We start from the raw sequence: 27,262 nt of genomic DNA on the forward strand, positions 1-27,262 counted from the left end.
GACCTGCCCTGCCGCCTGGCGTCTGCAGCTGCATTTCAATCCATAGTTTATGATTTCCTGTTGACAACACCGAAGATGTCTTCATCGCTGGCAGCCTGCCAGGGCCTGACTGTGCCGGTTTTAAAACAACCGCCATTGGACCCGGCGGTCGACAGGCCCCCTCCCCCCCACCCCTTCCCAACCATTGGATAGCTGCCGTTCATGCTCGGTGGGCCTTAATTGGCCCGCCAGCGTGACATCGTGGTCAGGAGCCAATCGGGGGCGGTGACACCTTTCCCGGCCGCTCCCGGGCCGGCCAATTACACCCACCCGCCAAAGTCAAAATTCTGCCCCTTGTGGGGAAGTCTAGAACTAGGGGACACAGCTTAAAAATTAGGGGCGAGATGAGTGAGATGAAGAGAAATTTTTCTCTCAGAGGGTCATCAGTCTGTGCTATTCTCTTCCCAAGATAACAGTGGAGACTGCGTCATTGAATATATTCAAGGTTGTGTTCGACAGATTTTTGAGCTACAAGGGAATCAAGAGTTATAGGGGATGGACGAGAAATTGGAGTTGAGGCCTCAATCAGATCAGCCATGATATTATTGAACAGCAGAGCAGGCTTGAGGGGCCGAATGGCCTACCTCTGCTCCTAATTCTTGGGTTTAACGAAACTCCATATGGTTATTTTAATGATGTGATAATTATCAGTTACTGCTAATCAACCTTAATGGCAATGAAAATTAACCATTCCAAGTGTGGAGTCTGATTCCTTCAGCTTTTGATATATTTAGGGATATTAAAAAAATCTTACTTTTTCTTCCTGTCTCTCTCTCAATCCAGTCTTTCTTTCTGTCCATTTTCTGCAAATGATGTGACATTTAATTCATCTCTTTCAGTCTTTGGTTTATTTTCAATCTTTAAATCACATTGGTAAGGTTAGATACCATATTATAAAAGCAAAATACTGCAGATGCTTGAAATCTGAAACAAAAACAAAAATTGCTGGAAAAACTCAGCCGGTCTGACAGCATCTGTGGAGAGAAAAACAGAGTTAACATATCGAGTCTGTATGACTCTTCATCAGTTCTGAAGAAGAGTCATACGGACTCGAAACGTTAACTCTGCCTTTCTCTCCACAGATGCTGTCAGACCTGCTGAGTTTTTCCAGCAATTTTTGTTTTTAGATACCATATTGTTTGCCGTGTTCACCCAGGTCACAGGTGCCTTGTGGGTCATTATCAACTTGCACTTCTGGCAAGTTTGAGGCATCACAAAAGTATAATAATTTTCATAATATTTTGGTGATTTATTGTAAAAGTAGGTTAATAGTGGGGTTTGGATAGTTTCTCTGTGGGCAGAATTTTACCATCGTCGGGCGGGCTCGTGGGGGTGAGCAGGAGCGTTTGGAAAGCCAACCGCCATCTGCGATTGGGCTGTGACCGCTATTTCACACTGGGTGGGCCAATTAAGGCCAACCCAGCCTGTAACCCATGCTGCAGCGTTGCCTATGTGGGGGGGGGAGGGGGGGAAAGGGGGGCGAATGCGCAAGTTCAAACATGCGCGTGTGTGCGCACAGGAAAATCTCCCTGAGGCACAGAGCTGCCCCAGGGAGCTGAAAATATTAAAAAATCAAAAATAAAGAATGTAAAAATGTTGAAAAAAAGCAGGGGCATGTTATTAATTATTTTATTCTTAATTGCTGTTGGAAATCTCATCCCGCCTGTGGATGAGGTTTCCTAAAAAGTGCAAAGGCCGCTTGCCCTTCTCGCCTTGGACAGGCAGTAATAAATTACATTTAATTGGTATTCTAATGGCCTTAATAGGCCTGTTAATTGTCAGCGGGTGCGCTGCCGACTCCTGTGTGTGCCTGCCGACCGAAATATCGCGCGAGTGCGCAATGACATCAGGATGCTCGCCTGACGTCATTGCGTGTCATTTTACACTTGTTCGGGTCGGGCGTGTGCCCGTCTGATGAAGTAAAAATTCTGCCGTGTATTTGTGTGTGTGTGTGTGTGCGGGTATTTAACTGAACTGGACACAGCTGGTCTGGAGGCTTTGACTTATAAAAAGAAGTTAGGTTTGAAATGCTAAATACGTAAACATGGCTGAAGTTTTAGAATGTGAGGTGAGGAGAATTTGCATTAGTAGCTAAATAAGGGTAGTTTGAATTACAAAGAAATGGTAGGATGTTACACCTAGCCAGAGAAACTAGGCCAAACAATGTGTTTATTTTTCCCAAGAGTTACTGATAATATGAGCACCATGAAAAGATTTACATTATGAGAAAAGTAAAGTTCCAAAGACATATGGGAACAATGGAATTTGCATTAAAAGGGAGAAACATGTATAAAGGGAAATGAAGCTATGTGTCAGAGAGAGGCATTGTAAGATCTACCAGAAGTATGAAAAGTCTCCAGTGTTTGTTCATTAAGCTGCTGTCTACAGAAACCGAAGCTGGGAAAAGTCACTTTGAATTCTACTGTCCAGGGTATTGTGGTGATTTGACTGGATCTGTTTAAAATCCATTTGTTTTTTACTGTTGCCTTAACAGGGGTGTAACTGGAAGCCAGATTAATTAGGGATTTTAGGAGTTATTATAGTAGTAATTTGCAGACCTATGTTTGTGCTTGAAATCTTTTCTTTTGTCAATAAATATTTAATTTAGTTTTATAAAAAAAACTCTAGAGTCTTGGTGGACTGATTACTACTGAATTCAAGGCATGCATCTCGAAATAAAATACAAATTGCAAAATCATTGTGACTGCGTGATCAAGTTTCCCTCGTGGATTTGATCCGCCCGGCACACATCATCTGTAGCGTTATAACAAACTGGGGACTCTTTGTGGGATATTTGAAATTCCTCGATTGGTTTGGAGTTGGTGAATCTTAGGATTACGAGTACGAGAAGTGCTTTTAATTCAGGAGTTGGTGTGAAGGATTTTTTAAAAGTGGTGAAGCTGCAAAAATGGCTGTATCCATGGCTAAACTTTTTTGGAAGTAGAAGATATAACTATAATTGGATTACAAAATGCATCTAAAGGTATGTTAACAAAGTTGGTGGATAAGTTGCAGTTGAGGTTGCCTGTAGGGGCACAGAAAGCAGACATAGTTGAAGTGATAGAACAGCATTTAAAGTTGCAAGGAATACCTGCCACTAGTGAGTCACAGCGGGAGGTAGTGAGACTTAGTTAGAACTGAAGAGACTTGAATTTGAACAAGCAAAGGAACTGAAAAAACTTGATTTGAAGGCAAAATAAAAAAAATTGGAATTGAGGCAGCAGAAGAAGAATGGGAAAAAGAGATTAATTCAAAATGAAATGGAAATGTGAAAACTTAATCTCCAGAGGGAAAAGTTAGCAATGGAGGAAAGAGAGAAGTAAAAAGGCAGAGAGTATTGGCTTAAAAAGCTGGACTTTAAAAAAGAGACATAAGATGCTGAAAAAACCTTTAACCTAAAACCCAGGCGGGGAGATGTTTAAATTTGTGCAAGCTCTTCTGAAGTTTGAAGAAAGAAATGTGGAAGCATTCTTTATTTCATTTGAGAAGATAGCTAAAGAGATGAAATGGCCACAAGAAAACTGGACATTGTTGTTATAATCTAGGTTAGTGGGTAGGGCACATGAGGTTTATGCTTCACTGTCAGAAGAAAAGTCAGTGGGTTATGATGTGGTTTAAAAAAGGCTATTTTGAGTGCATATGAGTTTGTTCCTGAGGCATACAGGCAGAAATTTAGAAACATAAGAAATCAGCCTGGGCAAACTGATATTTGAGTTTGACAGAGAGAAACAATGTAATTTTGACCGGTGGATATGTGCATTAACGATAGAGATAACATGTCCAGCTCTTAGAGAAGTAATTTTTTTGGAAGAATTTAAAGACTCAATTCCTTTGGTAATGAGAACTCATGTGGAGGAACAGAGGGTTAAAACGATGAGATAAGCAGCAGAAATAGCTGATGATTATGAGTTAGTTCATAGATCTAAACCTTTATTTCATCACCCTTTTAAATCAGAGAAGGATAGAAAGTGGGAAGGTGAAAGGAAGGTGGGTAGTCAGGGAAGAGAAGGAGTAAGTGGAAATTCCCAGGAAGTTTTTTCTCAGACTAAAAAGGAAGGTGCTAAGGGTAGGAGTAACACTCGAAAATTGAGGTGTTTTCATTGTAATAAAGTTGGGCACACGAAGTCAGTGTGTTGAAAATTACAGGGAACATATGTTGGAATTATTGGGATGCAGTAAAGTTCTGGAAGTAAAAGTACTGTTGGTTCTGAGGTTCAGACACAGGAAAAACCAGTGATTTGTGTACAGGTAAAACAGGAAGAATTAGTGATAAGTAAAAAAGTGGGAATGTGTTCACAATTTACCCAAGAGAATTTTGAGGAGCAGGTTGCAGAAATATTTAAAGGTTTTGTATGTGAAGGGGACGTCTTTCCATGTTTACAGGGTGGAGTAGCTAAAGATATTAAAATTTCAAGAGAGACAGGGGCTAGTCAATCCTTAATGTTGTGGGATAGTGATATTTGTTGTTCAGAGAGAGTATTGCATTGACAGGTGATAATTAGTGGAGTTAATGGAGATGCTAAACCTATTCCACTGTAGAAGGTAAATTTAAAGAGTAAGTGGAAAACAGGTGAGGTGGTTGTTGGAGCAGTGGAAAAATTGCCCATTGCAGGTGTTCCATTTACTTTAGGTAATTATATAGATGGGTCACAGATGTGGGTGATGCATATGGTAGTTGAGCAGCCTGTAGAGGTGTTTTCAACAGAAATGTTATAAAGGAGCATCCTGGATTGTTTCCAGATTGTGTGCTAACAAGGTCACAGGCTCACAGTTTGAAACAGGAAGCAAAGGAGGTTAAAAGGCAGGGAGAAGGTGTTGAAATTCAATTAGCTGATACTGGGTGAAATTTTCACAGATTTGCACTAAGAGTGGTAGCAGGCAGGTAAAAAGACATTTTATCCCCCAGCCGTGATGGTGGGTTTTCACATCATATCATCCCAAACCCGCCTCGTTATTTATTTACTCCTGGGAAACATGTCGTTTCCATGGCGGGCGGGTTCTCATTCACCCACTGGCCAACACTCCACCTCGGCATCACGCCGGGCACCATGTTTAAAGTCCAGCCACAAGCACACATCCCCGTGCTTCCAGACCTCCACTGCTGCACAGAAGACATGGCCAGCAAAGGAAAAAAAACTGCAGCCTCCCGCTTCAAAGGTGGATCCAATGAGCGACTGCTGGATGCTATGGAGGCTCTGCTGGAGGTATCTCCGCTCTGACTGCAGGATGGGCAGCAACTTGACCAATCCAGCTTGGGAGGCAGTGGTGGTCAGCACCAATGCCCTCCAGAAGAGGCCAGCCACCCAGTGCCGTAAGAGGATGAATGATCTCCTCCGTTCCGCCAGGGTAAGTCACTCTTTTCATCACTCTCAACTCACACACTCTCAAACCCATCACACATCCACAGGGCCCTCAGTCACTGCCAGTGCAAGGGACATCACCATTCACTCTCTCACACTCACCATGATTGTCCTCATCCCGTCCATGGGACCACTCACCACCCACACAGACCAGGTATACTTATCATCTGGCCTGGCAGGCGTCTTACTTACTCTTTCTCCATCTCTATCTATGCAGGACAAGCTGGCACACAACAAGAGAGAGAGGTCGCAGACCGGTGGAGGAATGCCTGAAATCAAGGTCCTCACGGACTTTGAAAACAGAGCCATCCAGCTGGCCGGCCACGATCTGGACCGGTCTTGTGCTGGCGGTGGGGTCGGCGCTGCTCTACCAAGTGAGGATCCAGCAGTGCAACATCCATCAGACAACCATGCTGTGAGTGATGTGTCCTGTTTCACAGGCCTCTGCCATGCACTAATTATCTCCCCTTGCTTTCGCAGGCACATCTGCCAAACAGCCGACAGAGTCCATGACCCAGGGCCTCCAATCAAGCCCTGAAGAAACTTCTGAAGAGGAACCTGAAGGCACCCTCCCTGAAGTCCCATCACAGAGCTCACCCACACCCTCCACCAGCGCAGAGACACACACCTCGGTGGAACTTAGCTTCAGAGTAGCCCCGGGATCACAATCTGGTGAGCACATCGCACTGTCCGTGCTGTAAGCTGTGCTCCAGCTCCTGAAAGCGAACAAAGCATCAGAACTTCTAAAGTTTCATGGCTGCGTCTCTATGATATGACTCTGATCACGGAGCGCAAGTGAGCTGCCCTCGGCCAGATGTGAGTCCGACATTCTCAGAGGCTATGTGAAGATTTATGGAGTGTCCTTCCTGCATGTCATCATCATCCTCCTGCAATCGAGTGACTATTAGGGCCTCCACCACCTCTCCATGACAGGAGCATTATCACAGAAAATATTCACTCTGCCATGAGCCAGACTGGAGTCAAACATTCGCAAATGCGATGTGAGGATCTATAGTGTCTCCTCACTGCTTGTCGTCATCATCCTCCACAAATCTAGCAGCTACGAGGGCCTCCTGATTGCACATGTCTCATCTAGCTAGTGCAAGAGCCTCACCCCTTCTTTGTCGCCTCCGAGGACCTCCTCACCCTCATTCCCATCAGTGTCCTCCTCATTGGAGGAGACATGCAGCTCCTCCATCTCCACCTCAGCCAGCCCCTCTCCCTGTTGCAGCGCCAGGTTGTAAAGGGAGCAGCAGACAACGACAATGCGTGACACGCTCTGGACTGTATTGCAGGGTTCCACCAGACCGGTCCAGGCACCGGAACCACATCTTCAGCAACCCGATGGTCTGCTCCACCAAGTTGTGAGTTGCAGCATGAGCCTCATTATACTGTCACTCTGCTGCAGTCTGAGGCTGCTGCACGGAGGTCATCAGCCACGGTCTCTGCAGGTAGCCCTTGTCCCTGAGGAGCCATCCCTGCAGACTCTGTGGATTCCTGGAAGACTCCAAGGACCTGTAGGCATCGTGCATACTCCCTGGAAACCGTGTGCACACCTGCAGGATGCATTTCTGATGGTCACATACCAGCTCCACGTTCAGTGAGTGGAATCCCTTGAGGTTGATGTAGTCCACCATGTGTAGTGATGGAGACCTGAGCATCACATGGGTACAGTCAATCGCACCCTGCACCTGTGGGAATCCCGAGATCCGGGAGAATCCAATGGCCCTTGCATCCTGGCTGTCACGGTCCCAGGCGAATTGCACAAAGTTGTGTGCCATGGAGAAGATGGAATCCGTGACCTCATGGTTGCATTTGTGGATGGCAGCTTGTGATATCCCACAGAGGTCACCTGTGGAGCCTTGAAAGGAGCCACTGGCATAAACATTGAGTGCCATGGTCACTTTCACAGCCACTGACAGTGGATGCCCTCCATGTCCTTGTGGCGCCAAGTCCTGCAATAAGTGGCAGATGTAAGCGACCAGGTCCCTAGACATGTGCAGTCATCGGTGACACTGGTTCTCGGTCACCTGCAGGAATGACAGGCGGCGTCTATAGACCCTGGATGTTGCTAGGCACCAGCCAGCCATGGCTCGCTGTCGTTCCTGGGCAGCGTGTGCAGGAGCCCCAGCAGCCCCTTCTTCCTGAGGTTGCTGCTCCTGCCTTTGCATGGCCAGGTGCCTCAGTTGCTCTCTCCTCCGTCTTCTTTGCTCTCTGTAGGCCATCAGGCATACAGCTAGGTTACCAAGCTCCATGCTCATGGTGTGGTCCTCCTGCAACATGGAAGAGAGAGAGACGTGGTTAGCATGGCTGTACTTAGCACCTTTCCTGGCCCTGTGTGATTGCCCCTTAATGCTTCTGGTTCAGTGCTGGTCACCCCTCGGATAGCCACAGATGAGCGCGCTGCTTGGCTGCCCTGTCAGCCTGCGACATGGGGGAGACTGCTCCTAACCGGGATGCTGAGATTGCAAGGGGCTGTGGGCGCCGCCAACAGTGATTGCTACATGGCCAGTGTCGGCGCGGAGATTGTACAATGTGTGTAGCGCAACTGCTCCACATTCCAGTAAAGTGGTCGCAGACTCGCAGTTTGTGCCGGGGGGAGGTGGGGAGAGGGATTGATAAGGTCTGGAGCGCTTGGTGGCACTTTGGTGCCTCTGTGTTGCTTGCATGGGTGGGCAGGCTAGGAGCTTGATCCCAATCATATCACTGTGGCTGCGCCTGATCTGTCTCAGTTGCAGTGGAATGGTCAGTTTATACTGGTGTCCCTACTGTGTGGCCACTTCTCTTGCCTACCCTGCCCCCACCTCAATTTCTTGTGCATGGGATACAATGCCAGGGCAGCAGTTGCCCCATCCCAGACAACAGTTGCCTCCGTGGCAGGGCGGCTCTTCACCCCGGCACCCCCCCCGGCGCCCCAGAGTCACTGGCGAGCTCTGCAGAACGCTGCTGTTCACTCACCTCCAGTTCCAAAGCAAAGGCTGCCAAGTGCACGTCGCCTGTGTGCTGTTTTGAAACACATTGATGTGCTTTCCCACCGACATGGATGGATGATCCAGTGGGGGTCCAAGAGACTGGTGGGGTGGCCTTTTAGTAATATGCTAATGTATTTCAATGAGCTCTCTGATGACCATTGGAGGGAAACGTTGGCAAGCTGAGTGGATGATCATGACCTGCCTTCCCACCATCGTGAAACCGATTGCACCATATTGTCCGCACATGCCACTTCACACCCGCTGCCAGTGGGCACGGAAAATTCCGCCCACTTGCTTTGATAAGGTTGTTCAGGGAGAAGGAATGGGGGATAATGCAGCTGAAGTATTTAGCTCAAGGCAGTTGGTAGTGTCACAGTAAAAGGGTCCACAAATAAAACAGTTATATCAGAAAGCTTACTCAGAAACAGAGACAGAATGTATTCCAGAATGTTACTACCTTAAGGGTAACATGTTAATGAGAAAATGGCAGCCATATCAAATTTCATCAAATGAAAACTGGAAGGAAGTACATCAGATTGGATATAGAAATGAGATCTTGAGAATAGCTCAAGAAATTACAATGGGGGGACACTTCAGAATTAGAAAGGCACAGGTGAAAATACAAAAACATTTTAATGGCCTTGATTGCATAGGTTTCAAATTCTGTGGAACATGTCACACATGTCAGGTGATAGGGAAACCGCAAGCAGTGATTAAGCCGGCACCTTTAATTCCAATTCCAGCATTTGAAGAACCTTTTACTAGGGTCATGATTGATTGTGTAGAACTCCTCCCTAAGACTAAAAGTGGAAATCAGTACTTACTGACAATAATGGATGTGTCTACAAGGTTTCCTGAAGCACTACCTTTGGGAAATATTACAACAAAGAGAATTGTGGAAGAGTTGACTACATTTTTTATAAGATATGGTTTACCTAAAGAAATACAATCAGATCATGGTTCAAATTTCATGTCACAGCTGTTTAAGGAAGTATTAAACAGATTGGGGATAAAACAGTTTAAGTCAACACTTACCATCCTGAATCACAAGGGGCTTTGGAAAGATGGCATCAAACTTTAAAAACTATGATGAGGGCATATAGTCAGGACTATCCACAGGATTGGTACATCGGAATTCCATTCTTGTTATTTGCTGTTAGGGATGCTCCTAATGCATCAACTGGATGTAGTCCTTTTGAATTAGTCTATGGTCATGAGGTAAGGGGACCACTGAAATTGATTCATGAGAAATTGGTGGGTCAAAATTCAGGAACTACTCTCCTGGATTATGCATCAAACTTCAGAGAAAGATTGAATAGAGCATTGGAAAACATTGGAAAAATGCACCGGCAACTTTCAAAGACTGACAAACAAAATAATTGCAAGACTGAGCAATTGTGCCGTTTATACTGATGACTTGATAGTTTTCAATCAAACATGGGAGGAGCATTTACAACATCTGGAAGAATTATTTAGTCAACTACAAGGAGCTAATTTGGTGATGAACTTGGCTGAAACTAAATCTGCAAAAGCGTAAGTTACATATTTAGGCCATACCATTGGACATGATAAGGTGGCTCCGAGAGATGTGAAAGTCAAAGCTATTGTGGATTTCCCTGTGCCTACAAAAAAAAGAAGTTTTGAGATTTCTGGGCATGAGTGGGTTTTACTGGGAATTTGTACCAAATTTTAGTAGTAGTTTAGTAGCTCCAATCACTGAAATATTAAATAAGAACAAGAAGTTTCAATGGACACAGGAGTGTCAGAAGGCATTTGATAGTTTGAAAATTGTACTGACTATGACACCAGTTTTGACAGTACCCAATTATGCCAAGCAATTTAAGTTGGCCATTGACATAAGTGTTATGGGCATTCGGGCATACTGTTCAAGAAGATGAAATTGGAATTGAGGAACAGATAGGGTATTTTTCACAGAAGTTGAATGAACAACAGAGAAGATATTCAACAATTAAAAAGGAGACTCTGGGTCTGGTGTTAGCGTTGCAGCATTTTGAGATTTACATTGCAAAAAATTCATCAGAAACAATTGTTTATTCAGACCATAATCCTTTGAAGTTTCTGGGCAAATTTTGAGACTGAAGTGCAAGGCTATTCAGATGGAATTTATTACTTCAACCATTTAATCTACAGATTATACATGTGGCTGGATGAGAAAATCTAATTGTAGATGCATTGTCAAGAGTTTGAAGCTCAAAGGGAAAATGGACATTTAAAACCTGGACACTGGACTGGAATGATTTCTGTATATAGATATATATATATTATGTTAATGCATACATCTGGTAATGTAATAGTGCAAGTATATAAGTATAGAAGGTAGTGTAAGAAGGGTTAAGAAAATGAAATCGTCTTTTTAAATTATGATGGTTCATTTTCTCCTAAGGAGGGGGTGCCTCGAAAGTATAATAATTCTCATAATATTATTGTGATTTATTGTAAAAGTAGGTTAATTGTGGGATTTGGATAGTTTCTGTGTGAGTGTGGGGATTAGACAGCTGGTCTGGAGGCTTTGACTTATAAAAAGAAGATAGGCTTGAAATGCTAAATACGTAAACATGGCTGAAGTTTTAGAATGTGAGGTGAGGAGAATTTGCATTTGTAGATAAATCAGAGTAGTTTGAATTTCAAAGAGATAGTAGGATGTTTTCCCTAGCCAAAGAAGCTAGGCCAAGCAATGTGTTTATTTTTCCCAAAGCACCATGAAAAGATTTATATTATGAGAGAAGTAAAGTTCCAAAGACATATGGAAACAACGGGATTTGCATTAAAAGGGAGAAACATGTATAAAGGAAAATGAAGCTATGTGTCAGGGAGAGGCATTGTAAGATCTACCAGATCCGTGTGAAAAGACTCCAGTATTTGTGCATTACGCTGCTGTCTACAGAAACGAAGCTGGGAAAAGTCACTTTGAATTCTACTGTCCAGGGTATTGTGGTGATTTGCCTGGATCTGTTTAAACTCTATTTGTTTTTTACTGTTGCCTTCATAAGGGTGTAACTAGAAGCCAGATTAATTCGAGGTTTTAGGTGTTATTATTGTAGTAATTTGTAGACATTTGTATGTGTTTGAAATCTTTTCTTTTGTCAATAAATGTTTAACATCTTTTTGTAAAAAAATCTCTAGGGTCTTGGTGCACTTACTACTACTGAATTAAGGGCACTCATCTTGAAATAAAATGAAAATTGCAAAATCGTTGTGACCACGTGATCAAGTTTCCCTTGTGGGTCTGATCCACCTGGCACACATCATCTGCAACGTCATGACAGTGGGAAGAAGATTTTTTTGAATTGAAGGGTGCAGGGATAAGTCTAACAACAGCAGATATGACCCAGATTCTTGGCTATGGCAAATGCTGGCCTATCACATCCTCCCTAACTTCTGCCCTATGGTAAGCAATTCCAGCTGTCCTGTCTCTCCCTATAACTCGTCCCTATCATTCTAATAAATCTCCTCTGTAGCCCCTTCAAGACCTTGCAGCCTTCCCAAAGTATGGGTGCCTAGAATTTGGCACATTGAGGCAAACTCAATGTGAATGATTTATAGAGATTTGGCATAGCTTCCTTCCTTTCATATTCTCTGCCTCTATTTAGAAAGCCAAAGATCACACTCTTGTTTTAGCATCTCCATAAACCTGTCATGCCAATATGTATGAATCCCTACAATCGTGCATCCCCTTTAAAATTGTAGAGCTTAGTTTATATTATCGTTCTTCATTCTTGCTCCCAAAACACAACCTTTCAGCACTTCTCTCTGCTCAATGACTTATACCCGTTATCAACATCCTGGGGGTTACCATTGACCAGAAACTGAACTGAACCAGCCATATAAATTCTGTGGCTACAAAAGTAGGCCAGAGGCTGGGAATTCTGAAGTGAGGAACTCACCCCCTGACTCCCCAAAGCCTATCCACTGTATACAAGGCACAAGTCAGGAGTGTGAAGGAATACTCTTCACTTGCTTGCATAAGTGCAGCTCCAACAACACTCAAGAAGCTCAACATGATCCAGGACAAAGTAGCCTGCTTGGTCGGCACCCCAGCCATCAACCTAAACATTGACTCCCTCCACTCCTGACGCACTGTGACAGCAATGCATGCTATATACAAGATGCACTGCAGCAAAACACCAAGGCTTCTTCAACAGTATTTTCCAAACCCACCGCCTATACCACATAGAGGGACAAGGGCAGCACACAGGAACACCACCACCTGCAAGTTCCCCTCCAAGCCACACACCATCCCAACTTGGAACAATATCGCCGTTCCATCACCAGGTCAAAATCCTAGAACTCCCTAACAGCAATGAGAGTGTACTGCACCACATGGACTAAACAGTTCACAAAGAAGTCTCACCACCACCTTCTGGGGTGAAGGGCAATTAGGGATGGGCAAAAAACGCTGGCCTTGCCAGTGGCACTGACATTCCAAAGAATAAAAAAAAGCAAATGTTGTATCCACTGCCACTGCTCCTTTAACCCTATGATTTCAATCTTGTGAAGATGTGGCACCTTCTCAAACATCTTTTGAGAGTTCATATAAACAACATTATCTACGCTGCTCTCATTAACCTTTCCTACTACTTCAAAGAAGTCAAGCAAATTTGTCAGGTATGATTTGCTTTGACTTAACTGTAAGAGTTAATAGTGGTTTCTTTCAATCTTAGTCCGTGATAAACAAGCTCCCTGCTGAGGGGCTGCTGCAGTTAGTTAATTAGGTAGCTAGTTCAAACTGGCTCCCTAGCCAGCAATTTATGCCTGACGTAGGTCACTGGAATTTCAGCTAATTTAAATACAGGAGGTCTTTCAGACTAATGAAGTAGCACAAAGGTGGCAGCATGACTGGGTGCAGTGAGATGGAATGCTTAACTCTGGGAAGTTGGTAAGTGAGGGAGGAGGTGCTATTCTGATCTTTTACAAAAAATGAGTGGTCCAAGAGAGAGAGCTGGAGACAGTGAGACCTGAGGCTTGGTGGTATTAATTAGTTGAGCAGGTAGATGATTGGTTGCTGAGTTAAAAGTTTTTTCCTTCTCTCTAACCTGGGCCAATAGTTTTAACTAGTACTGGGGAGAAATATATATTGTATTAAATTTATAACATAACTAGTTAAACTCCATAACATAACTACGGATAATTGTTGAGTGATATTTCAAAACTTGAATACCTAATTGGCTTCAGGGAGGGAGAGAGTTACCTGGACACTTTGTTCCAGGAGGCAGTCATGCCCTTTAGGCTGGGTCCTTCAGATTTGTTCTGTGGTCAGAGACAGGAGGATGTGACTGCGAGAGAGGCAGGGAGGGGATTCAGAAGGTAGCAATAGAGAAGCCTTATCCCTTGCAATTGTCCAATAGATTTGATTTTCTTGTAGCTTGTGTGGACAAGAGCAGGGGCTTCAAAGAGGATGAGCGAACTGACCACAGCACCTTGGTGCAGTAGGCTATTCAAGGTGGGTGTGGGGCAAAAAGGAATGTAGTTGTGTAGGGACAGTATGGTTAGGGGAATGGATTCTGTTCTCTGCAGCGGAGAGCTGAGTCCCGAAGGCTGTGTCACTTGCCCTGTGCCATGGTTAAGGACATCTCCTCAGGGCTTGAAAGGAAATTGGGAGTGGGAGGAGAAGGATCCAGTTGTCGTGATCCATCTGGTTACCAATGACATAGGTAGCACTAAGAAAGATATTCTGCTGAAGGAGTGTCATCAGCAGAGACACAAAGGCAATTATCTCTGGATTACTGCTGCAAGCGAATTAGCATAGGGAAAATAAGATCAGAGAGTTGAATGCACGGTTCACAGATTGGTTTGGGAGAAATGGGTTTCAATTCATAGGACTGGGGCTTTAGAGAGGGATTTAAACTAAATAGTGGTGGAGGGGTGGATTTGAAAATTTAAAGAGAAAGGACAAGGCAATAGTGCAGAGTAGTGATGTGGGTAATGATAACCAGAGTGTGACAGGAAGGGAAAGAGTGTACAAACATAAGACCGCACCAAATAAGGTGAGAGTAAAGAAAAATCGTAAAGATACAGATTTAATTTATCTGAATGCATGCAGGAGTCATACTAAGATGGATGAATTGATAGCACAAACAGAAATATGAGTACGATATGATAGCTATTACAGAGACGTGGTGGCAAAGTGACTATGGGTGGGGCCTGAGTATTCAAGGGTATTTGATATTTTGGACAGGAAGAAAGGAGGAGGAGATGAGTAACTTTGTTAATAAGGGATGAGATAAGTACAGTAGTGCGAAATAATATTGGTTTGGAAGATCAAGCTACAGAATCAGTTTGGGGAGATGTAAGAAATAGCAAGAGAAAGAAGTCACTGGGAGTAGTTTATAGCCCCCTGACAGTAACTAGACTATAGGACAAAGTATGAATCAAGAAACCATGGAGGCTTGTAAGAAAGGTACTGCAATAATCATCGGCGATTCTACTCTTCATATAGATTGGACAGATTAAATTTGCAAAGATAGCCAGGAGGGTGAGCTCATGGAGTGCATTCAGGACAATTTCTAAGAACAATATGTTCTGGAACCAACTAGGGAACAGGCTATTTCAGAATGTGTAATGAGATAGGGTTAATTAAGACTGGGCAAGAGTGATCATAACATGATCGAATTTGACATTCAGTTTGAGGGTGAGAAACTTGGATCTGAAACTAGTGTCCTAAATTTAAATAAAGGCAATTACAATGGTATTAGCTGGCTAAAGTAGACAGGGAAAATAGGTTAAAGGATAAGATGATGGAGAAGATGGAGAAGCTGTAGCAGACATTTAAGGAAATATTTCAAAACACTCAATGATATATTCCATTGAGAAAGAAAGACTTTACAAGAAGGATGTACCACCTGGCGAAGTAAAAAAGTTAAGGGTGGTATCAAATTGAAAGAAAAGGTATACAGTGCTGGGAAGATTAGTGGTAGGCCAGAAGATTGGGAAAACTTTAGAAACCAGCAAAGATTGACTAAAAAGAGGGAGAACTTAAATGAGAGAAAACTAGCAAGAAATATTTTTTAAAACAGTAAGAGCTATTACAAGTGCATAAAAAGGAAGAGAGTGACTAAAGGGAACATTGGTCCTTTGGAGGATGGGACTGGGGAATTAATAATGGGAAACAAGGAAATGGAGAGACTTTGAACAAGTATTTTAGAACAGTCTTCATGGTAGAATACACAAAAAGCATCCCAAGAATAATAGAAGAAAATCCAGGGGAAAAAGGAAGGGAGGAACTTAAAACAATCACTATCACAGGAGAAAAAGTTCTTGGCAAACTAATGGGAATAAAGGCTGACAGGTCCCCTGCACCTGGTGGCCTGCATCCTAGGGTCTTAAAAGTAGTGACTTCAGGGAAATTCGATATTTTGGTTGTAATCTTCCAAAATTCCATGGATTCTGGAAAAGACCCAATGGATTGAAAAACCAAAAATGTAACACCAGCATTCAAGAAAGGAGGGAGACAGGAAGCAGGAAGCTTTAGGCCAGTTAGCCTAACATCTGTCATTGGGAAAATGCAGGAATTCATTATAAGGAAGTAATAGCAGGACATTTAGAAAATCATCATATGATCAAATAGAGTCAACGTGGTTTTATGAAAGGGAAATAGTGTTTGACAAACTTATTATTATACTTTGAGGATCTAACAAGCAGGATGGATAAAGGGGAACCAATAGATGTAGTGTTTTTGGATTTCCAAAAGTTATTCGATAAGGTGCTACATAAAAGGTTACTACACAAGCTATGAGCTGATGGTGTTGGAGGTGAAATATTAGCATGTTTAGAAGATTGGCTAACTAACAGGAAAGAGAATCAGAATAAATGGGTAATTTTCAGGTTGGTAGACTGTAACTAGTGGAATGCCACTGAGATCAGTGCTGTGGCCTCAACTATTTACATTCTATATTAATGACTTGTTTGAAGGAGGTGTCTGATTTGCAGCCAAATTTGCTGACACTACAAAGATAATAGGAAAGTAAGTTGTGAGGAGGATACAAAGAGTCCACAAAGAGACATAGATAGGTTAAGTGAGTGGGCAAAAATTCGGCAGATGGAGTATCACGTGTGAAAATTTGAGGTTGTCCTCTTTGGTGGGAAGAATAGAAAAGCAGAATATTATTTCAATGGAGAGACTGCAAAATGCTACTGTGTCCTTGTACATGAATCATTAAAAATTAGCAAGCAGATACAACAAGTAATTAGGTGGGCAAATGGGATGTTGGCATTTATTGCAAGGGGGGTCAAGCATAAAAGTAGGGAAGTCATGCTACAACCATACATGGCATTGGTGAGACCATACCTAGAGTCCTGTATAGTGTACAGTTTTGGTTTCCTTACTTGAAAAGGGATATACCTACATTGGAAGCAGTTCAGAGAAGGTTAACTAGTCTAATTCCTGAAATAAAGGGGTTGTCTTATGAGGAAAGGTCGAGCCTATATGCATTGGTGTTTAGAAGAATGAGAGGTGATCTTATTGAAACATGTAAGATTCTGATGGGGGTTTGACAGGGTTGATGCTAAGAGGATGTCTCCCTTTGTGGGACAATCTAGAACTGGGGCACAGGAGTCTCCCATTTAAGACAGATGAGAAGGAATTTCTTCTGAATGTTAGAAATCTCTTCCAGATGGCTATGGAGGCTGGGTCATTGAATATATTCAAGGCTTAGTTAAACAGATTTTTTGACCTACAAGGGAGGCAAGGGTTATGGGAGGCAGGCAGGAGAGTGGACTTAAGGCCACAAACAGATTGGCCATGAACTTACCGGGGAGAATTTTCTCCCTGTTGGGCGGGCCATTTGGGAGCGGGGGCGGGTGGGGGCGGTGCCGATCGGCTCCATGCCGCCATTTTACGTGAGTGGGCACGCCCACTCCCGAGGATAGCGGGAGTGGGCGGGCGGCGGCGAGAGTGCAATGACCACAGAGTCCAATGGCGACCCGGCAGCCTGTTCAAATAGATCGCAGGCAGCCTTGCAAAGGCTGTTCATCATGGCCAGCAGAGGGGCTCCCCAGAGCGCTGCTGGAGAGCAGGCCAGGCCAGAGAGTAGGGCAGCGGGGCACTGTGCCCCTCGGTTTTCTGATGAGTGCCTAGCTGCCCTCCTGGGAAGTGGCAGCACGGTGGGAGGTGACGGGAGGAGGAGGCCCCCCCACCTGACAAAACGTGCCTGGGAGGAGGTGGCAGACATAGTCAGCTCCCATGATGCGGTGCGACGCACGTGGGTCCAGTGCGACAAGCGATTCAACGACCTCTTGCACTTGGGCAGGGTGAGTACCATGTTGGCTGAGGTCACTTAGCACAGCAGGTAGGCTTTCCCCCCAGCACCCCCCAACCCCACCCCCCACCAAACTCTGAGTGCAGTCACTGCATTGAATCATTCACGGCATGTTTCCCTCGCTGGGTGGGCCAGCAGATCTTGCCCATGCCTAGTTCACCCTGAGAGGGTTGTGTTGAGATGGGTTCTGCACCTGCAGCATGTGTTAGACTGACACCCAGAGTATAGTTTTGGGGTCAACCTCAAGGATCTACACCTAGGCGCATTGCTGGAACTGCAAAGCATGTCAAAGTCAAGCTGCTGACATGCTGGGAGGGGAGCTTCCAGGTGGCGGGCACCAATCCATCTGCTGCCCTTGGCGTTCCACATGCTTGTACATCCTTGCTTTGCAAGGTTAGGCCATGTGGTGGCAAATGTGATAGAGGCAGCATTTGGGCAAGTGGGGGGGTCAGTCCTGGCTTCTTGGTGAATGTGCAGCAGTTGCGGGGTGATGAAGAACTGGAGCCCTGCAATGTCCCACTCTGGCCGGGTTGGCCGGAATGCAATGGAAATCCAGGTACAGGCTGGACTAATCAATACTTCTCTCTCCTTTTCAGGAGAAGACTGCACACAACACTGCAGAGCGGATACAGACTGGCAGAGGCCAGGCCCAGTTGGCCATAATCACCAGATACGAGCAAGAGGCAATGGATCTGGAGAGGCATCATGTGCCCGTGTCCACTGGTGAAAGTGAGGCTGGGGTGCCAAGGGGAGGTATGATTGCCAAGCACTGAGGTCACCATGTGTGTCCCAGCAGCCATGCCACTGCTGAATGTTCAGTGATTGAAGTTTGCAACATGGGTTGACCATTGATTATGGAAGGATTAGGGCATACTGATCCAGGGGACAGGCATGCACATTGACATTGTCTGCACTTGAACTAATCAAATGTTGTTCTTCGTTTCAGCATCACTGGAGCAGGGCTGGGGAGGAGGCAGAGGGGCCACCTCTGACACCTGAGGGCCCTGAACAAATGGAATCACCAGCGTCACACCATCTCTGCCAGGCAGGCACCAGCGCAGACACTAGCACCTCGGTGGGAATTAGATTGTCGGCTAGTGTCCTGGGGCACAGCAGTGAGGGCACTTCACACTCACTTGAGGTGCAGGCGGAGACAGAGAGTGCCCATGGCACCGGCAGCCGGAGGACTGCTGGGGACCAGGCACATGCTCAGTCGGTGGCTGATGATGTGCCTCTGGAGTTGTCCGTCAGGCAGCGAATGCTGGAAGTGCAGCAGGGTATGCGGGAGGATCTGGCGGAGATACATGAGGCACTGCATGGCATGATGCCCATGCTGGAGGAGCCCATGCTGGAGGAGTCCACGTGGAGCATCACTGATACAATGAGCCACATGTCCGAGTGCCATGCTTCCTCCATGGAGAGAGTGGCGACTCTCGTGGAGAGGCTCCTCCAGGAGAACAATCAGGACTTCCTGGGGTTCCGCTCGGACCTGCAAGCCCTCACAGCGGCATTGATCTCAGCTGGCCAGTGCCAGTGTGGGAGATGGATTGAGCACCAAGTATCCCAGCAGGCTAGTGGCGACTTCTGGGGCCCTTCCGCTTTGGACTTTCTGTTGGCTCTGCGCCCCTAGTGTCTGCGCCCCTCCTTCCAAAGGTGGCTCCCCTGGAGGCTGAATGTGGACTCCTGGCCTCCTCCCCCTTTTAGCCTTCCCTTCCTCCTCAGAGGAGGTGCCTCCAATGGAAAGCACAACTCCCATTCCCAGGCTAAATGAAGACTTCCTGAAACCAGTCAAGACCCCAGAAATGCTGTTTACTCCGGAGTCCTGACCTGAAGCCTGTTACTCCTGTCCAAGCAGCTTTGAAGAGTTTTGAAATATTCCTGCTCACACAGGCAAATATCAGTAACTTTCACAATTAAATACCTGAAAGGTCACATTCACGATCTCACTCACCCCTCTTATCCCACCCGTGGATGAGGTTTATAAAAATGTGACCTACCTGTCTGCCCGTTGCGCCTGTGCGACGACCTGAAGATTGCAAGGGACCCGAAATATTGGCATCAATTACTGCCTCAAGGGCCTTAAGTGGCCCATTAATTAATGGCAGGTGCGCATCGAAGATCATCACCGAAATATCGCAATGGCGCGTGGGGACGTCGGTTCGCTCACCCGATGTCACTGCACGTCCTTTTACATGTTGGCATGTGGGGCCTGCCCCCGCATGCCAATGAGAAAATTCTGGCCATTGAATAGCAGAGCAGGCTTGATGGGCCTAATGGCCTACTGCACCTATTTCTTATGATCTTGCTTTAACAAATCTACATTGGCTATCATTTATTAACCCATTTTTTTCTAATCAACAATTCATTTTCTTGCTGATTATTACATAACTGGAATAGCCCAGGGTCTATGTCCAACTCTAGGATTGCAGCTGAAATCAAGCCTTTGACATTATGAGAGAAGCCAAATATGAAAATGAGGCCTTTTGCATTTGTTTCTCATTTTTAATTTGATGGTAAGCTTCCAAACTTGTTATAAATTCCACTGGCCACTGACTCCTGATCTTAGTAAATAGCTGACATAACCCTTGTTATATTCCAAAAAACATTTTTTCAGTAATCTGGTTGCCGGTGCTACTTCCTCTATTGGGAATTTCTTATACACCTTTCTCTCAGGTTCAATTCTATCCAGGACACAGTTATTAGTAGGCCATTCCCAAAAACGTGTACACCCTGCATCTCTGCAAGTATTGGTTCCTGACCAATGCACACATGCTGAGTACAAACTCTCAATCCTTCCAAGATCTAATGAATTATTTTGATTTAATTCAACATACAGTTTGTAAGCTTTCTGCCCCCATATTTAGTCCTGCTAGTGACTGATCCAGCTGTGTTGGTTCCTCTCTTAACTCCAAACTCCAAACCATTGACTATGAAGCTACATGCTGGAGTTATTTTCTGTGGACCTACGCCATCCCTGCCCCACCCCCCAAAAATTAAGCAATGAATATATTACAGCAGTAGATACTATCGTGTATTCATTTCCAGCTTTAGTTCTGTAAACCTGGCATGGAATTTGTTAGTATCTTAAGCAATTTAAAATCCAGTAAGGTTTAAGGGTATACGGCTCTTGAAGGTTGGCAACTTGACTGGCTTCAGGCTGAACTCAGTGGTCCTCTTGGGTTCGGTATCAAGGCAATTTAAAGATCTAGATGGACAATTTATCTGTTCTTGTCAAGACAGCAGGAGAGGGAGGGAGTCAGGGGAAAGAGAGGGAGAGAGGGAGAGAAGGAGGGAGGGAGAGAAGGGGAGAGAGAAAGAGAGGGAAAGAGCACCACTCATCCTTGTGCTCTGGTCTGCAGAGAAAACAGGTGCTTAACCACACAAAGGGTTAGCTGACTTGTCACATGATCTTCTCTTTCCAACTGCCCAGTGACCCAAACAAAAACAGAAAATGCTGGAAAAACTCAGCAGGTCCAACAGCATCTATGGAGAGAAAAACAGGAGTTAATGTTTCGAGTCCGTATGACTCTTCTTCAGACCCAAATATGGTCATGCCTTGTGGCTTCCAGTTACTTGGCTTACATAATTAGGTTACACCTGGGCACATACCTTTCCAAGCCAGAGTCCCATTGTCCAAATGATTACACCTAATGTAAAAGCAAAATATTGCGGATGCTGGAAATCTGAAACAAAAACGAAAATAGCTGGAAAAACTCAGCATGTTCTGATGAAGAGTCATACGGACTCAAAACGTTAACTGTATTCCTCTCCGCAGATGCTGTCAGACCTGCTGAGTTTTTCCAGCTATTTTTGATTACATGTAATGGTTTGACTCCACCCAGTTGTGTACTCAGGTGGTTTACTGGATGCTTTGCTAATAGATAGGAGATGACCCCCATTCACACTCCTTCAAGGCCATTGTTCCTGGTGAAGCTATGCAGACAGGACTGTCTGGTTTGGAATGTCAAAGATATAATCATGCACATGTTCAACCATCTTTGCCTTATGATTTCAAGTCATTGGAATGTGGCTTTAATCTTTTTAAAAATTCAATTAGTTGTTTCCAGCCAGTAAATTTATTTTTTTATAAAGCATGGCTTCATAACAGACCTTTTCATCTACATGGAAAGGGATGTTCTTTTCTGCCATACTCTGTTACCCTTGCTGTGCCACTGACATGATTTGTTCAATTATTTAGTCATATACATGCTTGTGTTTCTGATTGATTCCTCCATTTTTGAACCCACTTTTCATTAAGTGGAATGTGTAAGTTTGATTCCCACAATTGTCTGTATCCAGCACAAATTTTCCTTGTGAAATGAGACCCCGGTCACAGTCCATGTGTAGTGGAATTCTTCATTATATCACCTGGTGCAACAACACACGAGTTACAATTAAAGCTGTGTTGGTGCATACCAGGAAAGCCTCTATTCACTCAGAAACCTTATCCAAGAGGACTAGACAGTGAACTAAACCACCCAGTGCTTATAGTAGCGGCACAATAAAATCAATTTGAATATGATCGAAGAGCTGTCTGATGGCGATGCCTACCTAAAAAATGCTGTATTGGCATGAGCACCTAGGTTATGCTGCAGACAAACTGGACATTGACTAACTTGAGGAACAATATCAAATTCAAGGGAGGAGGCCACCAAGTGTCCATTGTATGACTTCACATAGGGAGTGAAACATTCCTCTGTGACTGGGTGGCACACATACATTGTTTACATTTATCATGAGGTGAACCATTAACCCTTGTTTCCTCATCTAACCCACCACATTCACATTTATGTTTAGCTGTTACCCCATTCACCAGGTCCAAGATTGCTTGAATGCCTGGGTCAGAACGAATGAGAGAGGATATGGTTCAGGTATCTCAATTGCATGTATGACAAAAAACATCAGATATAAATTCCATAAGACACATTAGCCTGTTTCCTGTCACATGTTTTATCCACAAACATTGGTTAGCATAATTACTATCCCATTCTGTGTTAATGCATTGAATCGATGCCAAGCCCCACCACCCACCCCACCCATCCATTAGCATAGTCATCATAAAAGCAAAATACTGCGGATGCTGGAAATTTGAAACAAAAACAAAAATTGCTGGAAAAACTCAGCAGGTCTGACAGCATCTGTGGAGAGGAAGACAGAGTTAACGCATCGAGTCCGTATGACTGATGAAGAGTCATACGGACTCGATATGTTAACTCTATCTTCCTTAGCATAGTCATCATGGCCAGATCAGGTATTCACATGTGAATGCTATCCATATTCAGATCAACATGAATTAATCGCATAGTTTCTTGTACAGAGCTGCTAAAATCTTGCAGTGAATGAATAACCCCTGCGGTTCCTGCAAAGCCAGAAGAGTGTATGATATGTTGAACAGTGCCATTAGATCCACTGTCAACCAGTGGGGCCCACAGCAGACATTATTTGATCAGGGTAGTGATCAAAGGCTGATTGTCACATGTCCTCCAGAACTTTACTACCAGATAGTTATGGGGACCAGAACCCCGCCATTGTGGTTCCAGACAAATTAGATCATTCTTCACTGGTGGCACTTAAACAACGATCAAATGGATCTGAAGGTGGCCCACCCAATTAGTAACTGAGAAGCCAATACTGCTATCTGTGAAGGTGGGCAGAGTAGAATATAGTTGAAACTTGGGCCTGGGCCTCCTCCACCCTCACATGGAGCAGATGAATTTCCACAATCTCTCACCGAGTGACCCTATTTACTAAATTAAAATAGCCTTCCTCACCACAGTGATTTCTGGTCCCTGGTCCGGCACCATAGAACTGTTGTCTACCTAATCCCTAATGTGCTCACCAGCCCCAGACACATGGTCTTCACAATTCATTCTGGGCTTTCCCCTAGTATTCTCACCTCCAGACCAAAGGTTTGTATATTCTAATGTGCCTCAAGTGCCGCAATCATGATTGCGGCCCAATAACATTTCAGTCTCTACCACTCCCAGGGCTGTTACCAGGGTTAAATCTGAGAGGAACAAATTCCATAAGCCTCCTGATTCTGATGATCGATTCCTACTGGCACTAGCTGCTGGGACATAAATGGGCCGTACCTTCTGGTGAAGTGGCAATTGAGTCAGATTAGTGGGAGCCCCATGGGGGGCAGTCCCAACGGGGTAACGGTTGGGATGGGTCAGGGCTATAATTACCCAGAAGCTAGAAATGGTTTTACTGTTTACTAACTGTTTCTGGATAATTATTCCTGTAAGACAGTGGGAACCACCTGAAGTTTGCGATTTAAATCATACTTTTTGATGGTTCCCAGTGTGGGGCAATTGCCCAAAGGAAGTTCCCGGGCAATTGCTGTGCAGTCCTAACCTGGGGACATCTGGGGAGGAAGGGAGGCGGCGGGGAGATGGTGGCGGGGGAGGGTTCCCCAGCACCCTGGAGCTCGGAAGTTACGGGTAGCTCGTGCATTGGTTGCTCAAAAGCCTATGGGTGCTCTTACTGTTCCAGTTCACACCTATTGATCTCACCACAAGCATCTATCTGACTCATTTCCAGTACTGCAAGAATTACACCCTTTGTGGCTTGAGTTGGGGAAATAAAGGCTGCTGGTTCCATCTGTGCAGGAGGTCCACAATATTATGCAATTAAGATCAGGACCACCAAATTCATAATGATCCTAAATCTCTAATGGGCCCCTCCACATCCAATTGGACCTCTCATTTGCACCACAATCTTCCTGATAATGATTTGTTAATTCAGCTGGCCGATTAATCCAGGCTGTCCTGTACACCTTCTCTACCCGTTTTTGTGCTCCCTCAGGGGGATCATTATAATCCTGGTAGTGATACGTCACAGCTTCCAATGCTCCTGCCCCCCAGTCAGTCTCATCATTTCTGAAACTGCAATTTCCTCAGGTTAGTGCCTCTACCATAGCTGTTCTCTTCTCCAACCTACTCCTGAGTATTTCCATTTACGTCTGACACCGTCGATGGCCAAGTTTTCCCCGTTTCATATTCCTTCCTGACTCTTCCTTCCCTCTTGCATCTTCTAATTGTGGTTTTAACTTTACTACTTCCTTTTTCAACTTCTTTCTCTTATGCTCCTGTGCAGTCTGCTCTGACCTTTGTGTGGTTGGCAAATCCCATTAGCCCTGTTGGGTTTCCTATAGGATTTAACTTGATGAAAGCTCTCAACTGACTGTGGTTGTTTCCTTTTCTCACATTTGCTCTGGCACTTCTGCTCTCTCACTTCCACCTTTAAATTTTTATCCCTATTTTAATTGTTTAACTGGGCAGAACTACAAAGCATAATTGCCCAAAAGTCTTGCTTTCTTGTCTTGGTTTTATTTTCTTTGTCCCAACTTGTTCTTGTACCCAGGCCACATGCCTCCTTGTATGGCTTGTCCACTTTAGCCATTACTTGACCACTTCCTTATATTAGTGGATCTAGTTAGATTCCCCAATCTCACCCTTGCATCCACTAAACTAATTTTCATCTCTAGGAGTTAAGCAGTGGCCCTAACCAGAAGGAATTATTCTCCCACACTTCAACTTGTTAGTTGTCAATTTCTGCCACTGATAGACAATTTTTACAAGGTTCCCTTGTGGCAGGGAACTTAGCCCCAGGGTATCCTGTCAATGATTTAGCTTGGCAATCCTAATGGGCATTACAAGGCTTTATTCTAGCGTTAGCAGAATCTATCATATACACAGTATTCAAGCAATAATTAACAGAGCCAAGGTCAGTATTATCCAGTCCAAATCTCTGGACAGCAGTGCAGTGTGGAAGGTCTCGTTCAATTCAGCTATTTTAATCCCATCTATGCTCTTTCATCTATATCTCATTCTTTATGACTCTGTGGCACATGTACATTGTTGCATCAGCTGAAACTCTTTGGCTCCACTCTGTCTAGTTTTAATTAGCTATTTTTTTTCACAGCCTAGTTGTTTGCCTGGTGTGATTCCCCTTTATCATGTTGAAGAGAGCAACGAATAAGCTGTTAACAATTAACGAAGTTAAGGCCCATCTAACAGTTAACGGGGCATTGTACATGTCCTGATTGGCTGCAGTCTGTCTAACTTCAATTGTCTAACGGTTAACAAGGTTATATAACAAGCTCTTTTGCCAAAGTTAAGGCAGACGATCAGAAAAACTCCCATAGAAATTTCACCGTGTTATTTTTAGCTATAGCTGCTGAGCTGACTGGGAAGGGAAGATAGCTGCTGATGTTCTCAATGCTCCTAATCTCAGGAGATCATTGTGAATTTTTTACATTTTGAAAACCATCACTATATTCTGAGTCAGTTTATCAGTTTTTGTGCCTGATTGTGGTTTGAACTACTAGGAACTATTTTGAGACTGTTGATCTCATTTCATGTAGTCAGCAAAATGACTTTCATTTCAATTGCATAGACTAGAATCAAAACTAGGCCCCAGAGATCAACAGCAATGAGCAATTCTACTGTGCATTGTAATTGCTTTCATTATTTTAAAAGAGTAATATCCTTTCACTTGCTCAACAATTATAATGTTTCATAGTTTCACTATTTTGTTTAAACACAATTTGGAGTACTGTGTTTGTTGTATTCTGAGTAGATTTAAGCCCCTTTTCAGGCACAAAATAGGCACTGTGGACATAAGTGGCTCATTGCTTCAGGTCCCTCATTTAAATTAAATAGGCGGGCTGCCAGTGTGCCTATCAGTGGCATTTAATAGAGTGGGTGAGTGGGGGGAAGGAGGGGGCAGTGTGCAAGGCACCCTGACCAGTCCATTCAAAGGCAGCCTTTACCTTTTAAAAAGAATGTGCTATCCACTCAATTCAAATTTAAGAGGCTGATATGGCAGAGATTTAAAACTGGAAGGAAACCCAACTATCAGAAGTTGCCTGTGAGGTGTTGGTGGAGAAAGGCGACAGGGGGAGGTATATGCTGTTCGGAGAAGTTCTCAAGGTCAGCTCCCTGGCACAAGTGTTCAAAGGCAGCAGGATAGATCATCATTCTGAGGATTTGGGGACAGTGTGGCAAAAACTGTATTGATCTGACAAGCATTGCTAAAGTAAACCTCTTAACTCATGCCTCCCATTCATCTTTGCTTAGTCCTGTGCTCCCAGTAGCTTCAGCACATTTAAGCCTTTCCCCAGCCCCTTATTCTCATCAGTCTCCTCCAATCGCTGCTGCACACTTCACTCCGCCTCCACCTCCTGCTACTGCCACTCTACATGCTGCTACTTCCCACATCATTACCGAGCTATACTATTCAATCCTGATATGCACAACCTCAAATCATCTCACTGTTATCACTAACATACACCTTTCTTGGAGACCAAACTCGTGTACAATACAAGGGAGAAGGTGGACACTCAAGAAGGGTGAGTCTCCAGGAGTAGAGAACATCTTAAGAGGCCTTGACTGAGCCAAAGCAAGAGTAGGAGACTAGGCTGGTCCATGAAGCAGCTCGCAAGAGGGAGTACTTGCATTCTAGCCTTGCTGCAAAAGGTACCAATAGAGGCCTCCAGGCCACAGCCTACATAAAAGAACTGATCACTATATTTGAGGGGCTGCTTAATGCACTAATCTACCTTGCCAACTTGTGTGGTCTCTTCATGCAGGGCATCATGACCATGTAGCCA

Source organism: Cetorhinus maximus, chromosome 4, assembly GCF_964194155.1.
Source record: "Cetorhinus maximus chromosome 4, sCetMax3.hap1.1, whole genome shotgun sequence".
In the NCBI taxonomy this organism is placed as follows: Eukaryota; Metazoa; Chordata; class Chondrichthyes; order Lamniformes; family Cetorhinidae; genus Cetorhinus; species Cetorhinus maximus.